Here is a 20,779-nt window from a genome sequence, read left to right on the forward strand (position 1 = left end):
GTCCCCTGCATCGGCAGGCGGACTCTCAACCACTGCGCCACCAGGGAAGCCCTATTCCATATTTTTTAACATGTTTGAACTTTTTCATGATTTTTTAAATTAAGGAGGCTCAAAAGCAGTAAATTAAAATTTTATGCCTAAATGAAGCAAATATTTCCAAACCTCTCTGACCGCATTTTCATGCCTATCAGTGAAGTAGCTTAAACTGGCATAGTGTTCATAGATCCTCACCCCTAAGACTTCAGGGAAGGAGAAAGTGGGAGTACAGGTATGTGAAAGTCAGCTAGGCTAGATGTTTGCAGAGGAGAGGTGGAAATGACCACATGTGACGTCAGGTCCCTAAAAAGAGAAATACCCCATTTATCTGGAGACAGCCTAACAAGTAAAACCGGTAGTTTCCATCCTTACTGGTCTGCGTCATCATTCAGAATTTACAGACTCACCAACATATCCCCAGGTGCTCAGCAGATAACACACTCAAAGGAATGTGAGTAAATATAGCTACAGCCCGAACTACCTCAGTCTTCTGTCCTCTCAAAAGCAGAAGACTTAGAAAATGTTGATGTCCATGATGATAAACTAAGTTCCACAGATTTAGTTTAAGAAAGCGGTACAATTTAATATATTTTAGAAAGACTATGAAAATGTATAAAATAAATGGGCTTAGGCACTTATACATACTTTTAAAACACATTCACACATACAAAAACCTCTATCCAATGAAAAGCAATAAAAGATCCTAAAGCTCATGATTATTTTATGCATTCTAATCAATTAATTGACAAATGCAGTCTTTTTGTAATGCCTCCCTGAGAAGGAAAATGAGGAATAGTTCCTTGATAGTAACAGGAGGGAAAGAAGGAAGACTAGCAGAGCTTGAGAAAGTCTAATGAAGCTTTTTCTTCTTTTTAAAGTGAAACAAGTCAGCAAGAGTTAGAAAAGTGGCAAGACCTATGCACAAACTGATCTAACTTAGGAGGTGGAAACGTAGAGCTCGCTGACCCAACAAGATAGGCCTGAGTCACAAGATCACAAGAAAATTAACAGAAAAGGATAGGCAGAGCTGCCTTCTACTGTTTCCTCCCCACTCCAAAGCACAGTGCAGGTGATACCATCAGACTACAAAGGCCCCACCACTTCCTAGTTCAACCAGGTTCTGAATGTCACCCTGCCCCCCACCAAAATGTTCAAATTCTCTTGAAACTCTCACAGCCACAAAGGCATCCCTCAGGCTCCATCTCCCTCAAATCTTACGCATTCTCCTCCTCCGCCCCCCCCCGCCCCCCGCAACCCCGCATTTATCTACTTCTACCCCTTTCGTCTCAACCTCATCTCTGGCCATCCTCTAGGGGTTGTTCAGTATTCCCTATTTTCACCATTTTGCCCTCTTTCTCCCTTTCCCTTCCAACCTGCTCTCCTCTCCTCCCCTCTTCTCTGTCTCCTCCTCTTCATACCTTTCTCATGCTTTGTGTTACAACGGTTCCCACTCCCGTTTCCCACTTGAACTTTCTGTCCCTACCACTTCCTCCTCTTCTCCATTCTATACCTAGAAGCCAGTTCTGAAGCCACTTGTCATCTGACTAAACCAGAGGAAACAATCTTCTCCTAGAAAGGGCCAACATGAGGTTTAAACCAATATAATATTTAAAAATTGGTCACGTTAAAGATTGTTTTAAACATCTTCAAGGATGACCTGGATGTAGTAAGAAAGCCCCCAAGGCTTCAGGTGGGCTTTTCCAATTTTAGGGCCCGAAGTGCAGAATTTATATAACCAGGCAAATGTATCCAAATTAATCTCCTGGTCTGCATTTCTAACCCATTTATCACGGGTTCACCATCAAGGCCACAGGGATTTATAGATGAAAAGATCTCTCTTCACTGGTTTATTGTCTATTGATAAATTCCGTTCAAAGGTGCTTAAAGACAGGTGCTACTTTATTCATAAGGAAGCCTGAGAAAAGCACAAAAAGAGCAGTTACCTCACTTACTTAACGTCTCCTACTAGAAAAAAAAATAGGTGTTTTTTAAGATCATAGAATAATACTGCTACAAGAGAGGTTTTACTATGAAGTAAATATTCTACCTCCTCCTAATCCCTTCTGAAAAGATAGAATATTTGCTTATAACATTATCATCCTTTGACTTCGCGATACCATCAAAGTACAATACGCTGGTAAGGCGGTAAAAGGAGAGAAATAAACAAAAAACCTCCCTGTAAACTGATACCGCAAACCTCTACCTATGGGCAGTCCTCCCCTGCAAGACCCCCACCCCGTCACCACTTTACCACATGACTCCACTGTGTCTCGGATCTTAAGACACCACAGTAAGATGGCGCCAGAAAATTACACAACCCTCATCCTCAACCTTACTTGGCCTTTCCTACAGAACTGAGCTGAGAGAAGGTCTTAGAGGGGCCCTTCACAATCTAGATAGAAGGTAACTCTGATCCCTCATCCTTGAAAATGCTGCTTGATTATTCTGATCTATCTGCCCTCCTTGGCACCTCTGACTGCTGTTGGTGATTACTATTATTCACCAATAGTAAAGAATTACTTTTTGCTAGGAACTGTGCTAAGCACTTAATATGCATAGCCTGAATGTAATCCTCAATTGGGATTTTAGCTATGAGAAATGGGGGCACAGAGAGGTTATAGAACTTGCTCAAGGTCTTACCAGCAAGTCAAGGAGTTCAGACTGGAACCCAGGTATATCCTAAAGCCCAAAATCTAAACCATGACACAACCTTAGGCAAAAAGGATCCTCCAAGACCCCATCCCAACTGCAGAAGTTCAAAGCCCCCTAAAGATCAGAAGACTCATTGTGTGAAAACTTTTTCACCCACCCAAGGGTCCTCCCACCTTCTGCCTCTGCCTGCCACGCCCAGTGTGGGAGGAAGGAGGCGTCTTCCCCACCCCATCCCAGGATAGAGGACTGTCCCATCTCTTCCTAATTACAGCTGGCGGAGAGTGTGGGTTTAAATGCTTTCAACGCCATGGCACCTTAGAACTTTGATGGAGCCTCCTTCCTCCTCCCTGCCCCACCTCATGTCCTGGATGAAGCAAATGGACCAGAGAAGAGTCACGTACCAAGTGACAAAACTCCATGGTGAAACGCCACGCTTGCTCCCACCCAAGCCCTTTGAGTGACATTCCTTTCAAAGGACCACACAAATGTCCTCTCCCCCGCTAGCGCTTCTCTTGTATAGGAGAAAAAGATTGAGGAAATGAGTTACTGTGGATTAGCCATTAGAAAGCTCCTGCTGAGCTCATGCTTTATCTTAGTTAATGCTTAAATATGCAAGTCAGAGACTTCAAGTTCATACAGGGCTTTTGGAGGAGGGGAGAAGAGTACACAGAGGTAATATTGTCGTTTTTCTTAGCACGAAGCCACATATTTTGTACTGAAAAGTAGATTCTGAAACCGAAAGCAAAAACAGAGAACTAAAATACATGGCATCTTCCCACATCTCTGTGGAGGAAGAACCAAACAAACTTGGACCAAGGGGCAATTATCAAAGACTGATAATGGTTACCGGTGACTGAGCACTCGGTCTCTTCCAAGCTCTGTGCTAGATGCTTTATAGACAATTTTTCACTCAACCTTCATAACCCTGTGAAGTTCTTATTATAAAAAGGAAACTGAGGCTTACGGACTCTACCGCCAACATAATTATACAGCACTTACTGTGTGCCAGGCACTTTAAATATGCATATACTGACTCCTTTAATCCTGCTGTAAGGATTAAAGGAGTAGGTGTTACTATTAAGAGATGAGCAAACTTACTGAGGGAGTCACTTGACCAAGGTTATACAGCTGATAAATAAAAGGATTTAAACCTAGGCACTCACGGCTCTACCATCTGTGCTCTCGTTGCTGAACTATACTGCAAAACATACTACCTGGGTTTTTGTTTTACCTTTCTTTTTTCTTTTTTTGCTGTTATTTCTCCAATGAGACTGCAAACTCTTGGAGAACAGGGACCACTCTTCATATCCTACTCAGCAATCAGTATTATGAACCGGTTAAGGCAGAGTCATCAGTAAATACAGTTGACCCTTGAACAGCGTGTGCGGGGTGGGTGATTTAATCCATGTATAATTTACAGTTGGCTCTCTGAATCCATGGTTCCTCCAAATTCTCGGATTCAACCAACCACAGACCACACAGTACTGCAATATTTACTGTCGAAAAATATCTGCATATAAGTGGACCCATGCAGTGCAAGCCCGCCTTGTTCAAGGGTCAACTGTAATCGACTCTGGGGCAATAGAGGGATGGATCTGACTGCTAAGAGTGCCTCACTCAGCTCCAGTGCCTAGCTCCTCCCACCTCACAGTCCCCAAAGCCTCCTGACCTGCCTGGGCCCATTCTGGGGATAGGCGAAGGATGACTGGTACAGACTGAAAACAGCCTAACATAAAGGTCAGATTCCTTTACTCCCCATTTCTAATCCACTGGGGAGCAGTGCACAGCAACTGGACATCTGCTCCATCCCCCACTCAAGGTCCACAAGAGCTCGAAGCCCTCCCTCCCGCCAGGTCCAGGAGTGACCTCAGAAGCCACCATTAATCAGCAGGTCAGCATGCAAGAGGGCATCTACTGACCATTCCTGCCCTACAGCATACAGAACACACCCTTTGTCCTGACCTTTGGGCGGACCTGTTCCCTTTCTTCCCACTGTCTGTGGTTGTTACTCCTTGACAACTGTTTCTGGAGCACCCACCATACACTAGACTGTCTGTAAAGGGCTGGAAATACAGGGTGAACTAGAGACACAAAGTCTTTGCCCTCACGGAGCTTATCCATCCTCTTCACCTAAAGAAACTCAAGGCTTGGGACTTCCCTGGTGGCGCAGTGGTTGAGAATCTGCCTGCCAGTGCAGGGGACACGGGTTCGAGGCCTGGTCTGGGATGATCCCACGTGCCGCGGAGCAACTAAGCCCGAGTGCCACAACTACTGAGCCTGTGCGTCTGGAGCCTGTGCTCTGCAACGGGAGAGGCCGCGACAGTGAGAGGTCCGCGCACCGCGATGAAGAGCGGCCCCCGCTTGCCGCAACTGGAGAAAGCCCTCGCGCAGAAACTTAGACCCAACACAGCCAAAAATAAATAAATAAATAATTTAAAAAAAAAATCAGCGGCCTGCCTGTGCATCTCTGATATATGTGCTCAGGTCATTAAGTAACCTGGGAACATGGATTAAAATAATGGGGCTTGTGCCTTAAGGTAGTGACAGATATTCCAGAAAACAGTGACCACTTGCTAGGAGGACAAGGTGCCACAGATATCTGAGCTGGCAACGCGACCAATGAGTTCTGACACCCCAGGAAAGAAAGCTAGCATCCTCGGAGATCACCTCCTCGGAGTTAACAGTGATTTAAACTCTGCCCAGGCCAACTGATACACCTTACCTATCTCATACCACAGAAAAATACAGGGATTACACATAAGTGAAATTTTCATAAACTAACGTTTACTTCTCAATGCCAAAACATTAAAATGTTAGCCAATTTAAGAGAGTGTACCGGGGCTTCCCTGGTGGCGCAGTGGTTGAGAGTCCGCCTGCCGATGCAGGGGACACGGGTTCGTGCCCCGGTCCAGGAGGATCCCACATGCCGCGGAGCCGCTGGGCCCGTGAGCCATGGCAGCTGAGCCTGCGCGTCCGGAGACTGTGCTCCGCAACGGGAGAGGCCACAGCAGTTGAGAGGCCCGCGTACCGCAAAAAAAAAAAAGAGTGTACTGGACATAAATTAACACTTTCTGGATGTCTAGGGTCATACTGAAGTGTGCACCTACACTAAACAGCCTCAGACTACATCCCCTCCTCAGAGCCTGCTTCAAGCGGCTTCCTCCCCCCACCGCCAACCTCCCCCGCACCAGCTGTCTACCTAGGAAGAACTGAAAGGAAAAGCAGACTAAGCTTATGCAACACACCGGCTGAATCTGGACACAATTCTAAGTCAACCTGCTCTGATCTCCCTTACAAGGAGGCAAGAGGCAGGGAAAGAAGCCATCACGTACGAAGCGCCCGTGCAGGGGAGGCACCATCTCAGCGTTCCATAACCCCATTTAAACAACCCAGCACATAGCAATACTATTCTACTTTAGAGAGAAGATGAATGAGTCCTGGCAAAGTGGGTAGCTCACCCCAGCTGTCACAGCTGGTAGGTGGCAGGGTGGGGCTGGGTCCCAGCTCTGACTCCAAGTCACATCACCCCTCTAGTACACCAAAGGTGAGTCACGGGGGAGCGATGATCTCACCGGAAGATCCTGACAAAGGCTGTAGAGCTTCGAAGTCTTCTCACCACAACCTCCCAGAGTAAGGATTTCTTTAGTTTTAGAGAAAGAATTCCTTTTATCGTTGTATCTTTTAGAAGTTAAAATTTATTGGCTAGTACCAATGATTAATACAGTGAAGACAAGTATCTCAGACCAGACACAAGAATGCACCTTTAACTGGGGTGCTGTGAGCAACCTAGGATCTTCACTATAGTTTTCATCAATAAACCTAAAGGAAGAAACTAATTGTTATGACTCTACAAAAAGGGAGACCACTCACCTAACAACCTAACAAAATTATTACTTTAATCATTATTTTAAGATTGAGCAAACTCACCAAGAAGCATGAAAATATTTAGAAATTAAATTTTTCACAGGAAACTAAATAAGAATTAAGAAAAGCATAACTGCACAGACATGCCAGTTCATTATAGATAGTTTTATCAATACTCTTGCTTAAATTGTAACAAATACCAGATAAAATATTTAATCCTCTACACACGGCATGTGTTCAGTTAATACTCTTTAGTCGGGGTCTTATAAAAATGTTAAGTAACTGCAAAAAATATGATAAACATGAGAAACACCAGCACCCACTTTCACTCAGTTGAGGATGCACTTGTGATTTCTTTGATCCTCACTTTTACACAAAGAAAAAAAGGTTTTTAAGAAATCAAAACACATCTAAAGCTTTACCAAAATGCAATACCAACTTTAACTTTTTACATTTTGATTATTTCCTGCCAAAATAAAGTAGCAATGTAAATTCTTCTTTCCAAGTCCACATACAGTATCTACCCTGCAACTACAAATCTTTCCTAAAAAGTGCACTCATCCTAGACCCATAGCTTCATTCTTGCCACTATTTATTAAGCAAGCAACCTACTGGTCTGATAAACTTAATAATTTCCCCCTTCACATCTTGAAATATGATTATAAAACCTAACCCTTTTACTTGAACTTCCTTGGATTTGTGCCCAAAGGGCTGTAAATCTTTCTAGAGTAAACCAAGAGATTTTTTTTACCATTAGTCCACCCTAAAAAAAATGTCTCTTCAAAACAAGGAAAGGAGGTACACACCCTAAATTCCATCATCCATGGGCTTCCAAGCTCAGACACAAGTCCCTGGGAAGCACGGGTACAATCTGATCTGGACCTTGCTCTCCAAGCAAGTGAGAGAACTTTTCCCGAGAACATTCCCCAAATACCAAACAGGTTCTCACTGGAAGAAGGAAATTTCCCTGCTCCAACACTAACTAGCCTCTGATGTCTTTGTCATTTGTATGCAATCCGGATGTCAAAACCTTGGTGGCATGATGGCTCCTACCTACCCATTAACTTGGTACCTATCTTCACTGAGGAATACAGATTTCTCCATTACTTCAAAATTCATTTCACAAACAAACCAACGCAACTTGCAGGTCGTTCTCTTTTTTTTTTTTTTTTTTTTTTTTTGGGTGCAAGGGGGAAACTCTTGTATCAACTGATCCCCAAAGAGGAAACATTAAGAATAGTCAATATCATGAAAGGAGGAAGACTTTTCTTGTTAAAGATCAGCATATGAACCCACAGCCTAAGATCTGAATTTTATTAGCCAATATTCTTTACTCCTTAATGAATCAGCACAACCTCGTATAAATACCTGATTTGTTACAACTGTGTTTTCTACAAAGGTCAGAAGATTGACAGGGGTATATTCCTTTGCCTTCCTGGAAAAAGGCTTTGTGATTTCTTATTGTTAATGACATCAAAAAAGCAAATACCCAGGAGCGGGAAGTCTGACAAGGCCTACCTAGGGTAAAATCAGGCCCTTCCACAACTGAAGGGCCAGGCCCGGCGACCACAATGGGGCTGAGCCAGTGTCTGTCAGTTCAGAGCCTGAGACGGGGCTGAGTTGTCCTTAGGGAGGAACCTGGAGGTAGCAAGTGTCTCCGCCCAAAGTGAGGAGGAGAGACATTAAGGAAAGCTTTGCATGTGCAGGTGGGTTCACGGAAACCTCCTTACCACAAGTATCTTCTACTCACCCACAGAACGTCCTACAACTCCTATCCACACTCACCAACGACCCAGAAGCCATGACAAGAAACAGCTTATAAGCTCGTCAGGAAGACTCCAGAGACACCTAGGGCTCAGGGTGTCTGCCCTGACCCCTCCTGAGGGCTAGCCCAGAAGCACACAGGATCCTCCCCAGACTGGACAGTGGAAAGCATCCGCAGATTCTGGCAGGCTTCTGAGGCATGCTTCGCTCCTATGATGGGCCCACAATGAGAAAGGGAACCATGCCACAGAGCAGAGATGGGCACGTGGCACCTGCCCGTCTCAGACTCCTTCTGTGGCCTCCCCGACCTGGGAAGCGGCCGATGCTCCTGCTGCCTCCCCTGCCGCCCCGGAAGGGGAAACACCTCCAGTTTAAGGCCCGCGTGATTCTAGGGCTCCAGAGAAGCACGATTCTGAAAGAATGCCTGAATGGGAGACACAGCACGCGGGAGGCCCCGGCTCTCCCACAGACATCTGCAAAGTGAGTCACTTCACCTACGTCTGCTGCTGACACCCCTGCTCCGAGTAAACGAGTAAGGCAAATGGACCCACACAGCATCCGCGCAAACTGGATGTGTGATCACCACAGCAACGGGGAAGGAGTGGTCCAGGGAGAACGCCTGCTGCTGCTTCCACACATGCTGGTTCCTTCCCCAGAGGGGCAGAAAGGCTCCCCTCAAGGTCTGTGTAGGTGTGGGGAGAAGGGGGAACAGGGGAAATACCAGGAAAGGGAAGGAGAGAGAGATATTGAAAAACAAAAAAACAACAAGAAAAAAAAATATTAGTGGGGAAAATAATCTCAACTCAACTATATTCTCATAACTCTCCAAGGGGCAGGGACTCTTTCCTCTGATTTGATCCCAAACAGAAATTACACTGGACAAGATCCATCTTCCTTCTTTCCTCTGCCTTCTCCTGGCTGATTCAAGTGGACTCTCAGGAACAGAGCAAACCTCAAGACAGAAAGTTCCCACTCTCCCCAGCTCTCCTGCCCCCCAAGAGGAAATTAAGGAGAGCTGCCCCGACCACTCCTCAAAGCTTCAGATGCCTCTGCTTCCTTCTTCCCAACTCTCCAGACAGGACTTGCGATTACTCCTTGCGATTTACTCATCAGGCCCACGACCATCCCTAATGTCGTATAAACCTGACTGCACGAGCCTGAAGCCAAATTCAGAAGTCCTCCTCGCAGGCCCTGCCATTAGGCATCGCCTGGCTGGCAAGCACTGAGTGGCCTGGCTGTGGGGAGCTGAAGCCCTCTCGCCTCCAATTTTCTCCCCCACAAATTGTGAAACAGCCTGGACCCGTCAGGTGTAAGGCAAGGTTTCTCAGCCTTGGCACTACTGACATTTTGAGCTGGAGGATTCTCTGTTGTGAGGGTGCGGTCCTGTGCACTGGAGTATGTTTAGCGGCCCCCCTGGCCTCTACCCACAGACTCCAGGAGCAGTCCCTCAGCTGTGACAATCAAAGGTGTCTAAATGTCCCCTGGGGGTAAACCTCTTCCCCTGACAAACACACAAAGGTCCCCTGCTCATGCTGAGAACTACCGGCTTAAGATATCACTTCTGCGTATCCTCTTTGTAAATTCCTGTTTTCTTAGGGGGAGAAGTAAGACATGAACTGCTACAAGTGACTAAGACTTCAGTGTGAATTAATCTTTGTTGAGAGGAGTACAGCCTGACAAAGACATGATTACACTGAGGGCTCGGCCTTTGTGGCAGGGCTGTGGGGGGAGGTGGGAATGGAGATGCCACCAGTAGGAAACACGGTACAAAAAGAAACAGCTGACTCCCCATTTGTAGCAGGGACTTGAAGCTGCTTTCCATTCATTCATTCATTCATTGTAAGTAATCCCAGGTTGCCTTTCTCAGCTTTTTGTTATGTGAGTTTATCAACTTTTAATTGGGCTTTCTGATATTTTTTATTTTTAAAAAAAAATTTTTTTTAACATCTTCATTGGAGTATAATTGCTTTACAATGGTGTGTTAGTTTCTGCTTTATAACAAAGTGAATCAGTTATACATATACATATATCTCCATATCTCTTCCCTCTCATGTCTCCCTCCCTCCCACTCTCCCTATCCCCCTATTTATAAGGGAACAGAACGGAATCCACCTCTCTGTCTTACCCAAGGAATACAGGCTTGGCACTGTAAGAAGCTCCAGAACTGCAGAAAGTCTGAACCTCACCAAACATCCATGACCAAAGGGTGAAACTGGACCTGGCCACTGAAACGAAGCCAACAATTCCAACATTCTGCCTGAGGACTGTCTCTAGGAGCCCTGGACAGGCGTCCTGGTGCCCACATAGAAAACTGGAACAGGTGAGACACAAGCCTACAGTGTGGAATGACTCTGATGGTGGACTCACAGGGATGCAAAATCACACTGAATAAGCAACAAGCAACTTATTCTAGGAGTTCTACATGATATCCAAAAGGATAAAACATGGTTCCTGCCCTCAAGTTGCTGACAATCAAGTTGAGAAAAGAAAAGGGTAATTACACATTCATCATCATCACCATCTAACAGCAACAGCTAAAGTTTATTGGAAGCTTATAATCCCAAGCTCTATGCAAGTCACCTTATGTCCATTATCTCTTTCAATCCTTACAACACCCCTATAATATAGGGAGTATTACTATCTCCATTCTATAGCTGAAAACTTGAGGTTCAAAGTGACTACCTGCCCAAAGTCACAGAGCTGATAAGTGATGGAGCTGAGTTTTGAATATGGATCCCTTTAATTCCAGACACATATGTAACCAATGAACAACGAATGCTGTGCTAAATAAAGGCCACAACACAGCAGGAGTGCAAAAGGGCCAGAGTGCTGAGGACTGGCAGACTGCCAGGATTCTCAAGGAAAGCCAAGAATTGGGGTTGGCAAAGGAGAAGAAAAAGTGCTTCCAAAGCAAAAAGTTCTTTAAAAATTAGCTCCCTGTCTCACAGCAGCCTGATCAGCTATTGGAAACGTTACTGCCCACAAGGGAAATCAAAGTCTTTCCTTCAAAGGATTTAGAGGCTGGAATGAGGAGTTTCTGCAGGCAGGCACAGCTGAAGGCCAGTAAATGCTGGTTTTTCTTCCAGGGATAAATATCGCCCTTTCTGATGGGCTCAAAGCTTCAACTTTCTTCTCACGACCACACCATTGCTCTAGGTCAGTGGATCTTCATCCTGTGGAGTTATGGACTCTTCTGAGAGTCTGGTGAATGCTACACCGCCACTTCCCAGAAAAATGTCCATAGACACAGTCTTCTGCATACCATTTAAGAACCTTAAAAGGCTTTATACTCTACAAGGGCAGGAGGATATGAATACTTAATTTGGCCCTAGGTTTGGATTTCACTTTTTTCAGGCATTTTCTTCCTAATGATCCATCTATTCCTTCCAAAGCGGGTCTGTACTGGACTAAATTTGGCCAATGTGGTGAGAGATTCATTCCAGTGATTTTTTCCCTGTAGTAGCTGAGGTATATCATGCACGACACATATACATAATTCTTTATTCTGGGTGTTGCCTTGCAAATTGTATTCTGAATGTGACTCCTGACATGGCCTTAAAAATGACCAAGGAAGGGCCCCGATTTGCTTTTGATGGCATCTGATGTCTTTGGGACTCACAGAAGCAGTTAGTGAGTAAGGCAGCCGGCTTGCTTACATGAACAGAAGCTCTACTCCGTCACCCTGATAACTACATCCTGGATGAATTGCTGCTCCTAATGGGTAACTTCCTAGCTATTCAGCAGAGCAAGGACATACAAGCTTGGCTTCCAAAATGCTTAATGGCGATTACACCAGTCTGGTGATTCACTAAGCAGTACAGGATGTGCCCAGTTATACACTCTATTTCTTCCCAATCTTATTTCATAAACTCCGATTTCGTAAGAACATAGATTCTCCATCCAAACAAAATTATGCTAAGTGAACAACTGAAATACTAGTTATCCCCAAAATTTTCTTTGGAAGTGGAGATATAAATAAGACATGACTTTAATAAGCATTTTAATAGTTTTGGTTGTATCATTCATTCAAACGTTTAAGAAGTGCCTATATCTGGGATACTGGGGCAGGTCACAGGCACAGATAGAATCATTTGCTGAGTGTCAGTAATAAAACACTCTGTGACAAAGACACCAGCTAGGCCCTGTATCAAATAAAACAACTTTTATCAAGTAAAAACATTAATAATTTTAATTTTGTTCTCTCCTACTCCAACCCCAAATTAAAGACTACAACTTGAAATCTTTAGTAATAAGCTGCCAACAACAGCTGCTATTGAAAAATAAAAGACTCTTACTATAAACAAATTATTAGTTCTGTCCAGGATAAATAACTTGGTGTTCTCATCCTCAGACTCAGAAACATAGCTTCATAATACAAATGATTCCAGCTCCACCAGAAAAGCGTCATGCCTTCAAACACATACAGCCCCTTCCGCCTATAAAACACTATAAAGTACTTGCATCTGTAAAGAAACACAGGGGCCCTGTCTGCAAAAAGCAGGTAACTTAATTTCTACGGGAAACATCTAGATTCCAGATGGAATAAACTGAGGCTACTTACCATCAAATATTTTCCTCCTACTTAAGGAAAAGGACAGGCAAAAAAAAAAGTACTGTTAAATGTGTTAAGGAAAATGTTTCACACACAAAAACAAATAAAAAAGGCAACACGAAACCATGGCAAGACTTCTAAGACAGGAATCAGTCAATGATGCTGTGTATCTCCGGGCTCCTGAATACAAGCATGGTCTGTTTTCTAACTCAAAAATATAATGAAAGGATTTAATTAACCTAAAGGTCTAACAGAGGACACTGTTAGAATTGGTTTGGGAAATAAACCGTGCTCTCGTGCAAAGAACGTTATTTAACTATTCTGCTCTAAGAATGATCTGTGGAGATTCCCTATGACTCCGTGCAAGTTTGGTTCTAAAATTTAACCTGTGAGAATCCCAGGCGGGTTTAGGAAATGGGATCCCAAGAAGGCAGTGACATGTCTTAGCTTGGCATGTATGGAAGACTCATTTGTCAGGCTTTGCAACCAAGCCTAAGTGAGATTTAAGAGTAAGACATGTCAAAGTAAAACTCTTAAGTCACTTTGTTATAAAGCAGAAACTAACACACCATTGTAAAGGAATTATACTCCAATAAAGATGTTAAAAGAAAATTTAAAAATTAAAAAAAAGGAACTGAAGAGAGAGAGAAAAAAAACCTCTTAAGGACCATTAATCACACCCTCATGACTTCAGATACAGCCATACAACATATGCTTATGTAGGTCTGGCCTTTATTCTTCATCAGAGGTATTAGCATCCTACTTCAACAGCCTATAGGAGGAATTGTTTCAAAAGTAGGGCAAGCATGGTCCAGCCCACTCATTGTTTTAAGTAATTAAATAGTACAGATGTGGCTATGAAATTTTTGTTATTCTTGAACACAAATAAACAGATGGCCAGTGAAGAAATAAGATCAGTTTTACAGCTGAGAATATACTATATTCCACTTCCAGTTTCTGAATGTCAAAGCTTGAGAGATAAATCCAAGAATACAACTGGTAACCAGAATAGGAAAATTATTTTTATTTCATTTGTTTGCTATACTCTAACTGTTAAGAAGTAGGAATAATGAGAAGTAATGCCTAGCAGAGAACCAAGTACTCAGTGGGTATTTAATAAATATTACTTGGATGATTAAAAGGGGCAATTACTCAAACAATGACTAGCACACTGAAGATCCAGGTATCTCTTCTTTAAATCACAAATGCCCTAAGTTGGAAAGTGAAGGTACCACTTCTGTATATAGGTGGAATGCTTTCTGCCTTGGGCCCACACTGATACTGACTCCTTTTTTATTCCCTATAACAGGCTCTGCTCTGAACAGTTAATGTAGTAAAAGATTTGGCACAGACATCGCATTTATCATGGATTCCAGCCATGAGGGAGTAACCTAGAAAACCAGACAGAATATATGAAACAACTGTTTTCAGACACTGGACAACAGGGAGCACAGAACTTAATTCCTGAGAAGACTGAAACAAGTGAGGCAAGCCCTATGATTGCCTGAACTTATTGCTAGGAGGCAGTTTCCAAGCCACAGCACAGAGAAGGGGGAACTCAGAAGATGGTAGTCACATTGAGTCAAAGGGTAGAGATCAGTATGCAGGGAGGCCAAGATGGCTAGATGTGGTGGGGCAGCACACCTGGGAGGAGTGGGCAGCACACCTGGGAGGAGGGGGCAGCACATCTGGAAGAAAGGGGCAGCACACCTGGGAGGAGGGGGCAGCACATCTGGAAGAAAGGGGCAGCAGAGAGGTCCCCTAGAGTCAGGTTGAGTTCTGATCTGTGTGACAGCAGACTACCTAAAGTTGGGAAGAGAAGCACCAGAAAGCAGTTGGTCTAAGAAGTCCCAGAGCTCTACAGGGCTAGGGATAGTTCATGTTTCCACCAACAAAAATGGCAGTAATTCATTAATAATACACATGGCATCAGAAAAAAATCCTCATTAGACTATCACCTTAGTACTGGAGCTAAATCATCCCTAATCTAACAACTGCTCTGGACCCACCCTAACTAAACCTGAAAGATGGCTTCAAAATGATACAACTAAGTCCCAGTAACTTAACTGCATGCCAGAACAAAGTCCAGCGCTACTTAAAGAAGTACAACAAAATCTATCACCCAAACAATATATGTCTGATATCCAAGCAAAAACCATCAGGCAGGCAAAGGAAGAAGAAATTATGACCCATAACCAGCACAAAAATCAATCAATAGAAACAGACCCAGAAATGACAGGAGATGATGGAATTAGCAGATAAGAGCATTAAACAAGTTATTATGCTGGCATAGCTTCTTTAGAAAATAGTTTGGCAGTTTCTTAAAAGGTTAAACATAGTTATAATATGACCCAGCAATTCCACTCCTAGGCATATACTCAAGAGAAATAAAATGTGGAATTATCAATACAATGGAATATTATTCAGCAATAAAAAGAATGAAGTACTGATACATGCTACCACATGGATGAACCTTGAAACCATTATGCTAAGTGAAAGAAAATAGTCATAAAAGACCATGTATTATATGACTCCATTTATATGAAGTGTCCTGAATAATCAAATGTAAAGAGGCAGAATGTAGATTAGTGGTTGACCGGAGAGGAGTAGGACAACATGGGGAGGGACTGCTAATGGGTATGGAATTTCTTTGCGGGGTGATGAAAATTTTCTAAAACTAGATTGTGGCAATGGTTGCACAACTCTGTTAATATACTAAAATCCATTGATTTCTATACTTTAAGTGGATAAATTATATACCAGTGTGCATTATGCCTCAACAAAGCTGTTAAAAAGTTACTAAAAATATACTCCATGTAGTAGGAAGGTAGAGCAAAAGGAAGTGGAGAAATGATAGATACAAAGCAAACATATCCAGTGGCACTTCCAGTGAAGAAAAAAATAAGATCTAAAATAAAAAATATACTGGTTGGGATTAATAGCAGATTAGACATTGCAGAAGATCAGTAAACTTTAAGACACAACAATAGAAACTATCCAAAATGAAGCGGAGAGAGAGAAAAAGACTGAAAAACAAATTAACAGAGTATCAGTGACCTGTGGGACAATATTAAGCTGTCGATACATGAAATCGGGGTCAAAAAGAGGAGAGAGGGAACGGACAGGAAAAATAATTTTAAAATAATGGCTAAATTTTTAAAAATTTTGATTAAAAACCATAATCCCACAGATCCAAGAAAATTTAACAAACCCTAAATAGAATAAATATAAGGAAAACCACACAAAAGTATACCATATCAGAACTAGCAATAAAGAAAAAAATTTAAAACAGTCAGAGAAAAAGACACATTAAAAAGAATAAAGAAAGAAGAAGAGCAAACTGCTTTTCAGAAACTATGTTAAGATAGGAGACAATGAATGAACATCCTTAACAAAGGAGGAAGAAAAGCTATCATCCTAGAATTCTATACCTAGTAAAAATGAAGATAATATAAGACTTATTCAGACAAACAGAAGCTGGGAGAGTTCACTGCCAGCAGAACTGCACTGTAAGAAATGCTAAAAGAAAGTTCATCAAGCAAAAAGAAAATGACACCATATAGAGGGACATTTGAATTTAAACAAAGGAATGAAGAGGCAAAAATTATCAATACTTGATAAATATAAAGAATTTTTTTTCTCATTTTCAATCTTTTTAAAAGGTAATGACTATTTAAAGCAAAATAACAATAATATATTATGGGGTTTACAACATACGTAGAAGTAAAGTAGGACTAAACAGGAAGGGAGAAAGGCACTTTATTGTTTCAAGGATCTTACACTCTACGTAAAGTGGTATATTTGAAGACTGACTGTAATCAGTTAAAGATGTACAAACCCTACAGCAACCGTTATAAAATAACAATGAGGTACAGCTAAAAAGCCAAGAGTAGAGATAATAGGGATTCATTTAAACAACAACAACAACTTAACTCCAAAGAAGGCAGGCAAGAGGGGAAAGGACACAAAGAACATATAGGAAAATAGAAAACTAATTACAACATGGTAGCTTTAAACCAAGACAAGTCATAATTACTTTATATGAAACGGTCTTTTAAAAAAAATCTCCAAATAAAAGGCAAAGATTGTCAGATTGGATCAAACAACAGCAACAACAAAAACAAGACCCAACTACATGCTATCTACATACATATAGAAAGATTAAATACAAAGACACAGATAGGCTAAAAGTATAAGGAGTGAAAAAAGATATATCACACAAACACTAATCAAAAGAAAGCTGAAGTAACTGTATTAATACCAGCTCAAAAAATATTGGGGTGGGATGAATTGGGAGATTGGGATTGACATATATATACTCTTGATACTATGTATAAAATAGATAACTAGGGCTTCCCTGGTGGCGCAGTGGTTGAGAGTCCACCTGCCGATGCAGAGGACACGGGTTTGTGCCCCGGTCCGGGAAGATCCCACATGCCGTGGAGCGGCTGGGCCCGTGAGCCATGGCCGCTGAGCCTGCGTGTCCGGAGGCTGTGCTCCGCAACGGGAGAACAGGAGAGGCCACAACAGTGAGAGGTCCGTGTACCGCAAAAAAAAAAAAAAAAAAAAAAAAAAAAGATAACTAATGAGAACCTACTGTATATAGCATAGGGAACTCTAATCAATTCTCTGTGGTGACCTAAATGGGAAGGAAATCCAACAAACGGGATATATGTATACGTATAGCCGATTCACTTTGCTGTACAGTAGAAACTAACACAACATTGTAAAGCAACTATACTCCAATAAAAATTTTTTTAAATATATATATTGTGAGGATGAAGAGGGACATTCCATAATAACAAAGGAGTCAACATATCAAGAGGATATAATAACCTTAAATGTTTATTTGCCAGTAATAGAATTTCAAAATACATGAAGCAAAAACAGATAGACCTGAAAAGAGGAGACAAGCCCACAACTACAGTTGGATATTTCAAAATTTTTTTCACAGTAATTGACAGAACAAGAGGTCCAAAATGAAGCTGACCATCTTGATCTAATTGGCAATTATAGAACACACCAGCCAAAATAGCATATAACATTCTTTTCAAGCACACATTAAACATTCACCAAGAGAGATCGTATTCTAGGCCATAAAACAACTCTCAATAAATTTTAAAAGGACTGAAATCATACCAAGTAGTTTCTCTGACCACAAAAGGATTAAGTAAGAAAACAATAATAGAATGATATCTGGAAAATCCTCCAAACACTTGGAAATTTAAAAATTCACTTCTAAATAAACTATATAGGTCAAAGAAGAAATCACAAGATAAATTAGAATATAGTTTGAACTGAGTGTAAAAACAAACAGACATTGTTGGATACAGCTAAAGCAGGTGTTTGCAGGAAATTTATTATCTTTTAATGTTTATATTAGGAAAGAAGAAAAGTCTCAAATAAATGATCTAAGCTTCCATCTTAAGTTATCAGAAAAAGAGCAAATTAAACCTACAAGCAAAAGGAAACAAATAATAAAGAGCAGAAAGTATGGAACTAAAAACATAAAAGCAAGAGAGAAAAATCAGTGATACCAAATGTTGATTCTTTGAGACCAATAATATATGACTCTGCCCAGACTAATAAAAAGAGAAAGATGAGACAAATTATAAACACCAGGAATGAAAACAAAAACACTACAGATCATACATGTCTTAAAAGGATAATAAGGGAATAATATAAACACCTTTATGCTCAAAAACTTGACAACTTAGATGAAATGGACAAATTTATGAAAAGACACAAACTATCAAAACTCACTCAAGAAAAAAGAGAAAAGCCAATAATAGCAACTCTGTCTATTAGATAAATTAAATTAGTAGTTTAAAACCTCACAAAGAAAACTCCAGGCTCTGAAGGATTCACTGGTGAATTCCACCAAACATTTTAGGAAAAGATAATACAAATTCTACCAGAAAGCAGAAGAGGGAACAATTTCCAACTCATTTTACGAGATTACCATTACCCTGATACCAAAATCAGACAAAGATAGTATAAGAAACTTACAGATGAATATCTCTCATCATAACAGAGACAAAAATTCTTAACAAAATTTTAGCAATTTATGTTGCTAGATACTCTAGAAACACAAAAGATAACGTATCATCACCAAGTAGGATTTACCCCAGGAATGCAAGGTTGGTTTAACATTGAAAATCAATGTATTACATCATATTAAAAGACTAAAAAAGAAGAACCATAAAATCACCTCAATAAATGTGGGAAAAGCATCAGATAAAATTCAATATCCAATCATGATTTTTAAAAAGGAAAAAAAAAAGTACTCAAAAAACTAGTAATAAAGCCAAACAATTTTGAAAAAGAACTAAGTTGGAAGGCTTATACTGTCTGATTTCAAGACTTATTATAAAGCCACGGTAATAAAGACAGTATGGTATTGGTATAAGGTATGTACATCAATAAAACAAAAAAAGAGTCCAGAAATACACTAAGGTGACAAGGTAGCTCAATGGATAAATTAACAATACATTAAAACTAACTCCAAATGGATCAGACTTAAAATTAACAGCTAAAACTATGTAGCTTGTTGAAAAAAACAGAAAAACCATCATGATTAGACAAAAATTTCTTACGACAGAAAATGCACAAACTGGACTTGACCAAAATTAAAAACTTGTTCTTCAAAAGACACTGTTAGGAAAATGAGCAAGCAATCAGAGACAGGAAAAAAACTGCAAATTATATTTCTGAAAAAAAAAATTGTATTAAAAAGTATAAGGAACTCTCATAACTGAATAGTATGAACACAAATATTCCTAGTTCTAAAAAAGGCCAAAGATCTCAACAGACACTTGAGCAAAGAAGAAATACAAATTACAAATAAACACATGAAAAGATGCTTAACATTATCAATAAAGCAAATGCAAATTAAAACTATGGGGTATCTACCATTACACACTTAGTACATTCTACAGTGGATAAAAGTAAAATAATTGACAATTACAAATGATGGAAAGGATGGGGAATAACTAGAACTCTCAAACTTTGCTGGTTTGGTGGTCTGGCAGTTTGGCAGTTTCTCATAAAGGTGCATACACTATACATAATCCTGTTCCCTAGCTATTTACCCCAAATAAATGAAAACATGTACCTCAAAAAAGACTTGAACATGAATATTCCTAGCAGCTTTATTCATAATAGTAAAAAAAAAACAAAACAAAACACTGGAAACAACTCAAATGTCCAGTGTCCATCTACTGGTAAATGGATAAAATATTATGCTATATTTATATAATGGAATATTCACACAATGGAATACTTCTTAGCAATTAAAAGGAATGAACCACTGATAAAAGAAAGACAGGAATGAATCTCAAATGCACTATGCTAAGTGAAAGGAGCTAACACAAAAGACTATATACAGTATGACTGTTTATATAAAATTCTAGAAAAGGCAAAAAGCAGGCTCAGATGTTGCTAGGGGCCAGGAGTAGGGGCAGGAGACTCAAGGAAAAGGAGGAGCATGAGGGGACTTTTGGGGGTTGATAAAAATGTTTGAAATGTTTTACATCACGATTGTGATGTTAGTTACACAACTGTACACATTTATTAAAATTCAAATTTTACACTTAAATTGTTAAAGTTTTAATGTATTCAAATTATACAACTCAATACATTTGATTAATTTTTTCCATGGGTGAATTTCAAAATAAATCACCATAGGTTTGTTTGGTTTTTTTTAAGAGAGAATTTTATTTCAGTGTAAAATTATCCAAATACTTCAAACAGCAGGATGGTAGGGAAAAAAATCTTTATCCTCCTTGGGTCACAAATTGGTGTAGGTGCGGGTGGGGAGTGGCATTAGGGAACAGGAACAAAAAACATGAATGCGAGAAAAATGTGGGGCTTGTTCTCTGAATTGTTTGAATTGCTCTTATATGCCCACCC

At 40.8% G+C, this 20,779-nt stretch overlaps 1 protein-coding gene across 12 annotated transcripts in view; it reads right to left on the reverse strand.

Annotated features, from left to right (window-relative positions):
• Window positions 1-20,779, reverse strand: part of FOXO3 (forkhead box O3) — a 119,314-nt gene that overhangs the window by 50,438 nt on the left and 48,097 nt on the right. The gene's annotated exons all lie outside the window — the stretch shown is intronic.

This window comes from Physeter macrocephalus, chromosome 10 (genome assembly GCF_002837175.3).
Source record: "Physeter macrocephalus isolate SW-GA chromosome 10, ASM283717v5, whole genome shotgun sequence".
NCBI classification, from domain to species: Eukaryota; Metazoa; Chordata; class Mammalia; order Artiodactyla; family Physeteridae; genus Physeter; species Physeter macrocephalus.